Below are 7,243 nucleotides of genomic sequence, written 5' to 3' on the forward strand. Positions count from 1 at the left end.
CCACAGATGAGTGGATAAACAAAATGTGACATATACATACAATGGGATATTATGCAGCCTTAAAAAGGAATGGAATTCTGACACATGCTACAATATAGATGAACCTTGAACATGTTATGCTGAGTAAAATAAACTGATGCAAAAAATCAAATATTGTATGATTTTCCTTATATGAGGTACCTGGGGTAGTCAAATTTATAGAGACAGGAAATAGAATGGTAGTTGCCAGGGCCAGGGGAAGGTGGAAATGAGGAGTTATTGTTTAATAGGTACAGAGTTTTGGTTTACAAAGATGAGAACGTTCTGGAGGTAGGTGATGGTTGGCCAACAAGGTGAATGTACTTGATGCCACTGAACTGTACACTTAAAAAGTTAATCTGGTAAATTTAATGGTATGTATAGTTTATCACGAAAACCCCTCAGTAGATTCTTGTTTACTCCTTTTTCTTTCAATATATTATAATTACTCATTTTGATGTTGGAAACTGGCCACCAGGAACCCCTTCAAGCTACTCCTCTTCCCTCTTGGACACAGCCATTTCCCTAAGGAGACCTGGTTCCAATTACAGAAACCAAGATCTGGATGCTAGGTTAGCTCATCACTACTTGGTTGTCATATGTTTCTCGCCCTTCAGTGGACAGAGTCAGGAGAACATAAACATACACACACACACACACGTGTTCGTGCACACATACCCAGCACGTATACACACACGCACATATACACGCACATACAAATCCATTCAGACTTATTAATCATTAGTCTCCGATTGAAATCCAATACCACATTTTCCCCACCTCACCTCAGCTCATGTTTATCTCTCTTCTCCCATAGTAACAACTCTGATTCCCAACAATACCAGCATATTTACTCATTTGCTCTATTCTTCTTCTTCTTTTTTTTTTTTTTTTTAAGATTTTTGATGTGGACCATTTTTTTTTTAAGTCTTTATGGAATTTGTTACAGCACCGCCTCTGTTTTATGTTATGGTTTCCCGGCTCCGAGGCATGTGGGATCCTAGCTCCCCGACCAGGGATCGAACCTGCACCCCCTGGGTTGGAAGGTGAAGTCTTAACCACTGGACCGCCAGGGAAGTTCCCCTGCTCTATTCTTCAGTAAACAAAATAGTTTCAGATTTATCACACCGATACCACAAATCACTTTAAAAACTAAAGAATAAAATTCACATCTTCGGATTCCTAGCAGTGCTAAATGCATTTTCTGGACCTATTTTCCTTCTTTTCTTACTGGGTGGGGAGGGTGAGATTGCAATCATGGTGGTACTGGTAGAGATTAAAAAGGAGAAAGGGAGGTGGGGGAGAGCAAGAGAGCAGCAGGTGGCGGAGAGAGAAAGAGAGAGAACAAGAGAGCTTTTAAACATTTAAAATTTTCACATGGCTAATCCCACTAAATAAGAGTGAGGTATAGAAGAGGTAAGAATTGGGCAGAGAGCCAAATTAATTTTTTTAAAAAAGAATCTGCTTTTCTGACTTTGGAAGTAAATGCCTTGTATGTTTACTTAAACAAGAAATAGTACATAAGGTTAGACTCAAGGAAAATAGAGGGAAAGACAGCTGTTTTTTATGAATTCCGATAAGATTTTATCCTGTGTGGAGAGTTCAGTTGCTACATTTGGCTTTGATGGTGACATTTTCTCAGACATGGCATTCAATCCAGCATTCATGCTCTACATGGTTGTTCTTGAAACGAGGAATTGATATATTTTTAAAAGGTTCTGCTGGCTTTGGAAGAGAACCAAATACCTCTTTCAAGTTGGGGAAATAACTTCCTTTTGAGACCTAACCTCTTTCTCACCCCAGCAAGCCATGTGGCCTTTTGTATAGGAGTTGGTTAAGCATATTGAAACAAGAAATTCTTTTTCTTCATTATTTAACTCTCAAACAAGCTGTTTTTCCCTGCTATAAAGTATTCTGATTTCTAAGAGAGATGGTGAGATGGAAGTATAGACACTCTGGAACAAGTGTCCCAAGACCTATCTTTTAGTTACAGCCTGAGACCTACTAGCCCTGTGACTATAGATACCTCGTGGCTCTGACCTTCAGCTCCTCAACTATGATATAAGAGCAAAAGCTGCTTTGGGTTTTTTGGTTTTTTTTCTCCGTTTCGAATTGGTGCCCTATACGCTTGCAAAAAATAGTTCAGGTGACATAAGAAATGACACATCTGTATCCACTCTGATAATGTCAGGGTAAATGATTAAGAGTTGTGAGACGGGAGGAGGAAGTGAGTGACATCAGAAACCCAAACAAGAGGGAGTTGCTGCCGATGAGCACAAAATATGTTTCTAACCCTTTGCTGTCCGATATGGTAGCCACTAGCCCCATGTGGCTACTGAGTCCTTGAAATGTAGCCAGTTTGAATCAAGGTGTGCTGTAAATGTAAAATATACACTGGATTTCAAAGATATATAAATATAAGAAATTAAAGTATCTCAATAATTTTTTACATTGATTATATGTTGATGTTTTGAATGTATTGAGTTTTAAAATATTTCATTAAAATTAATTTCTCTTTTAAAAAATTTTTAATGGCTCCTAAAAAATTTTACATTCCCTAAGAGTCATTAGCATTACATAATTCCTAAACATCTCATTACATTTCTGCCAGTTAGTGCTATTTTCATCCAAGGCCAAAGGAAAAAAGAAAGGAAGGAGGGATGTTGTTTTGCCAGCATGCCATACATCCATATAGAGCTGTTTTATATAAAGTAAGTTTTTATATAAAAATAAGGCAAAAATAGTGGTGCCTTGTTGTAACGGTAGTTCTTTCTCCCTGTTGGAAAACTAAGTCTCAGTTCATGTCACTCTGTCGTATATGGGAATCTCTGATTAGCAAACACGGTGTGGCTCAAAATCTGCTGATTTATTCCTCCTTGATTCATTGATTCATTCACACATCCATTTATTCATTTCACGAGTTTTATTCAGACACTGCTGTATTCTCAGAGAACAAAGATGAATTACGACTCAGTCCTGCCTAAGTCATCAGGGAGATAGAGGAGGAGGAGAGAGCCAGCCATGTAGGCTAGTAATTTACAACATAGCACTGCGAGCCCTGGTCTGGAGCTCTGTGCGAAATGTAACCAGAAAGGGGGAAAGGTGACCAAGACTTGGCTTGGCTTTGGGGTAATTCATGCTTTTATTACTCATATTGTTATTCAAAGAAGCTTCACCAACTTTATTTAAAGAGTTTTCGAGATAGCAAATACAAACGTTAAAATAATTTCTTTTTCAGCCTACACTTTCAAAAGATCCTTATCATAAATATGTATTCTTTATTCATCTGGATGGGTCTACTTATGCCCGCAAATTTAGTCTGTCCACTAAGGTGTATCCTTGGCCAGACTTATTCTCTGTAAGAGCAGACATGGGTTACTTAGTGATGACCAATTTATCCGAAGCCTGCTTATCAGGGAGAGGTTCCCACTTGGGATTCCCCTGTTTGGATCCATACCTTAAATGTACATCAGCTCAGGCAAGGGCAAGTACAAATGATTGAGGACTTTTCCCTTGAGATGACCCAGTGAATTAGTTTTGAGTAGACCAGACTGCCTGAACTCCATAGCCCAGTAATGCCATGGCCTTCCTCAACAGAGGGCACAGTCAGTTGGATTAAATGTGGGCTTGTTTCCCATTTTTAAAAAAGCCGGAGGGAGATCATACTTTTGCATGCTGTTTCTTTTGGTTAGGAACAAGCTGCAAACCTGGTCATGGTAACGAGTCTTCTCAGGAGATTTTTCCTCTTTAACCATTTCTGCTTTTGGCCTTCAGAAGAGGGCTCTGTGTGGTCTTGACAAGGTGGCCCTACAAGCTGAAGGCCTACGGGAAGCAGCTTCCCTGTGAAAGCAGGCCTCGTGAAACGAAGCTCTGGTTTGTATAGTCTCAAGTAAGTGATCAAATATTTAAGGCCTTTAAAAAATGACAGTGTTTATATGGGCCCTTGCAAAGAATTTCTGATGGAAGGTGGTGAAAAAGATTTGTTTCCATTACTCATAGCTTAAGTTGGCTGTGATGGGAGTTGTTTAAATTCACAATTCTTAGATGGAAACTTAACAAAAGTAGGTGATGAAGGCTGTTGGAATGGGTAATTTGGGGCCAGAATGAGTAGAGAGGTGATAGCGTCTCATCAGAGGCAACTGCGTGCTTGATTTTATACACACCCTGTCCATTGCCTTCTGCCCTGGAATCCTGGTGTCCTGGCTTGTGTAGGATGTAAATATCTTTGTGTACTTACTCAGTCAAGTTAGGTATTTGTTATATTTCCACAGAACATTTTTAGAAATCAATGCAAGCACACAGCTCCTGTCCAGAGGAATGGGGAAACGGGAAGGGATATTAACATGATATATTTCCTAAAGTCAGTTTTCATTTAGCAAGTTCCTCTATATTTCTGTGGGAAGTTCAGTTGAAGCTTTTGAAATCATTGTACAGAAATGGTTCACTCGGTATGAAAGCATTTATTGGGTGCCTCCTATCCACGCTCCTTGCCTTTTACATCTTTTGCTCTCCCTGAAACTCCTTGAGGATCAACCCATGAGGACTGGTATTCATCACACCCTGATGGAAACAGTTGGTTAACCCATGAAGACTGGCATTCAGAACAGGTCCTGTCATGTTTGTGCCTTAAAAACTAATGGGGGATGGGCTTCCCTGGTGGTGCAGTGGTTGAGAGTTCGCCTGCCGATGCAGGGGACGCGGGTTCGTGCCCCGGTCCGGGAAGATCCCACATGCCGCGGAGCGGCTGGGCCCGTGAGCCATGGCCGCTGAACCTGCGTCCGGAGTCTGTGCTCCGCAACGGGAGAGGTCACAGCAGTGAGAGGCCCGCGTACCACACACACACAAAAAAACTAATGGGGGGACTTCCCTGGTGGTGCAGTGGTTAAGAATACACCTGCCAATGCAGGGGACACGGGTTTGAGCCCTGGTCTGGGAAGATCCCACGTGCTGCGGAGCAGCTAAGCCCGTGCGCCACAATTACTGAGCCTGCGCTGTAGAGCCCGCGAGCCACAACTACTGAAGCTCACGCGCCTAGAGCCTCTGCTCCACGACAAAAGAAGCCACCGCAATGAGAATCCCGCGCACCACAACGAAGAGTAGCCCCCGCTCGCAGCAACTAGAGAAAGCCCGCGCACAGCCACAAAGACCCAACACAGCCAAAAATAACTTAACAAAAATTAATTTAAAAAATGGGGACTTGTGCTTCTAGAAAAATGTAGTAGACATATTTTTCCCTATTCCTCCTGTTAAGTACAACTTAAAGCCCTGGACGTTATGTGTAAAATACATATAAGAAGACTCTAAAAGTCAACGAGAAGAAGGAAGGCTAGCCAGAGACCTCAGGACCCAAGGAAGAACTAAGTGGAGAGTTCCCTGGGTTTCCATACTGCCTCATATATTTCAGACTTGGGTCTGAAGATGTCAGTAACTTCACAATGCAACAGGCACAGATGAAAAAGCCCCCAACAAAGCTGCTCTCTCTAGCCAAAGACCAGGAAAAGTCAGCCTAACAAGGCAGAAAACTTCAAAGCAATAGCCACTCTACTCCAGCCAAACACCATAAACAACTGTGGTTCATCCCACTCATGCCAGCAAAAGGTCAGAGGGGAACTGAGACATCCACCCTCACCAGGCTGTAACAAGATGCCCCAACCCCTTGGCTGGGACAGTGTCAGAGAAAGCCAGGACTTACATCCCCACAGGAAGGTAACAAGGGGCCCTTCCTCTCCCACTGGGTTGATGTCAGAACAGGCCAAGTGGATATTCAGGACTTTTATCACTGCCCAGCCGTGTTTTCAGGGTAGCTGAGATTTGTTTTAATCAGGTGTGGCAAGACATGCAGATACAGATATGATTCATGAAGGGAGAAGTTTATAATGACAGTTCCCTAGAAACAGGAGGCACACCACACCAAGCAGGGCCACACAGGGAATCCCTGGGGTGGGTCAGGAAGCAGAAGGAACAGGAGAGAATTTGGCAAGAGTTTTTTTTTTTTGCGGTACGTGGGCCTCTCACTGTTGTGGCCTCTCCCGTTGCGGACAAAGGCTCAGCGGCCATGGCTCACGGGCCCAGCCGCTCCACAGCATGTGGGATCCTCCCGGACCGGGGCACGAACCCGTATCCCCTGCATTGGCAGGCGGACTCTCAACCACTGCGCCACCAGGGAAGCCCTGGCAAGAGTCTTTATTGTGGTTTCCATGCAAAGGAATGGATGAGGCAGGGGAAGTAGGTTTAGGATTGGCTAGTTTGAATAATTTCTGCTGGGCTGTGTAGGGGTTGTTCTGAGTTGCCTGATACCTGGTCCTGGGGTATTTAGAGCAGAGGAACAGAGTCCCAATGTGTAAGAGCCCAGTATAGGAGGTGGTCGTAGGTTTGGGATCTGGATTTGTTGGCTTGTATATGAAAGTTGCTCTCACAGCGGAGTGATTTATTTTCTCTGGAATTGACTAGCTCTGGAGGGGCCATTCCTCCCCGGTCAGCAAGGCCCTAAGATGTCAAAGTACCATAAAATGAAAGGCATGGTTAATACAAAGAGTAACAAGGCCACCCCTCCCAGCGGTGGTGTAGGTGGAGATCACACGGGGATCAGTAATGAGTCTCTCCTAGCTCTCCCAGCAGAGAGGTGTCAGTGGAGGTCGGGAGGGAGCTGGGACTCCCATCCTTACCCTGCAATATCAAGGAGGCCTGGACACCTCCATTGCCAGAGCAGCGTGAACCCGTTAAAACAGAATTCAGAGCCTCATAATATAATATCCAAAATGTCCAGGTTAATTCAAAATCATTCATCATGCCAAGTATCTGGAAGATCTCAAACTGAATGAAGAAGACAGTATATGTCGACACCAAGGTGGCTGAGATGTTAGTATTATGATGACAAAATTTTAAAGCAACCAAGATCAAAATACATCAATGAGCAATTACGGGGCTTCCCTGGTGGCACAGTGGTTGAGAGTCCGCCTGCCAATGCAGGGGACACGGGTTCGTATCCCAGTCCGGGAAGATCCCACATGCCACAGAGCGGCTAGGCCCATGAGCCATGGCCACTGAGCCTGCGTGTCTGGAGCCTGTGCTCCACAACAAGAGAGGCCGCGATAGTGAGAGGCCTGCGCACCGCGATGAAGAGTGGCCCCCGCTTGCCACAACTGGAGAAAGCCCTCGCACAGAAATGAAGACCCAACACAGCCAAAAATAAATAAATAAATAAAAATAAAAATAAAAATGAGCA

General features: G+C 43.7%; 1 protein-coding gene across 1 annotated transcript in view; it reads left to right on the forward strand.

The window, feature by feature from the left end:
• The window catches only part of GNA14 (G protein subunit alpha 14), a 200,489-nt gene that overhangs the window by 115,098 nt on the left and 78,148 nt on the right, over positions 1-7,243 (forward strand). The gene's annotated exons all lie outside the window — the stretch shown is intronic.

Source organism: Physeter macrocephalus, chromosome 9 (assembly GCF_002837175.3).
Source record: "Physeter macrocephalus isolate SW-GA chromosome 9, ASM283717v5, whole genome shotgun sequence".
Taxonomy (NCBI): domain Eukaryota; kingdom Metazoa; phylum Chordata; class Mammalia; order Artiodactyla; family Physeteridae; genus Physeter; species Physeter macrocephalus.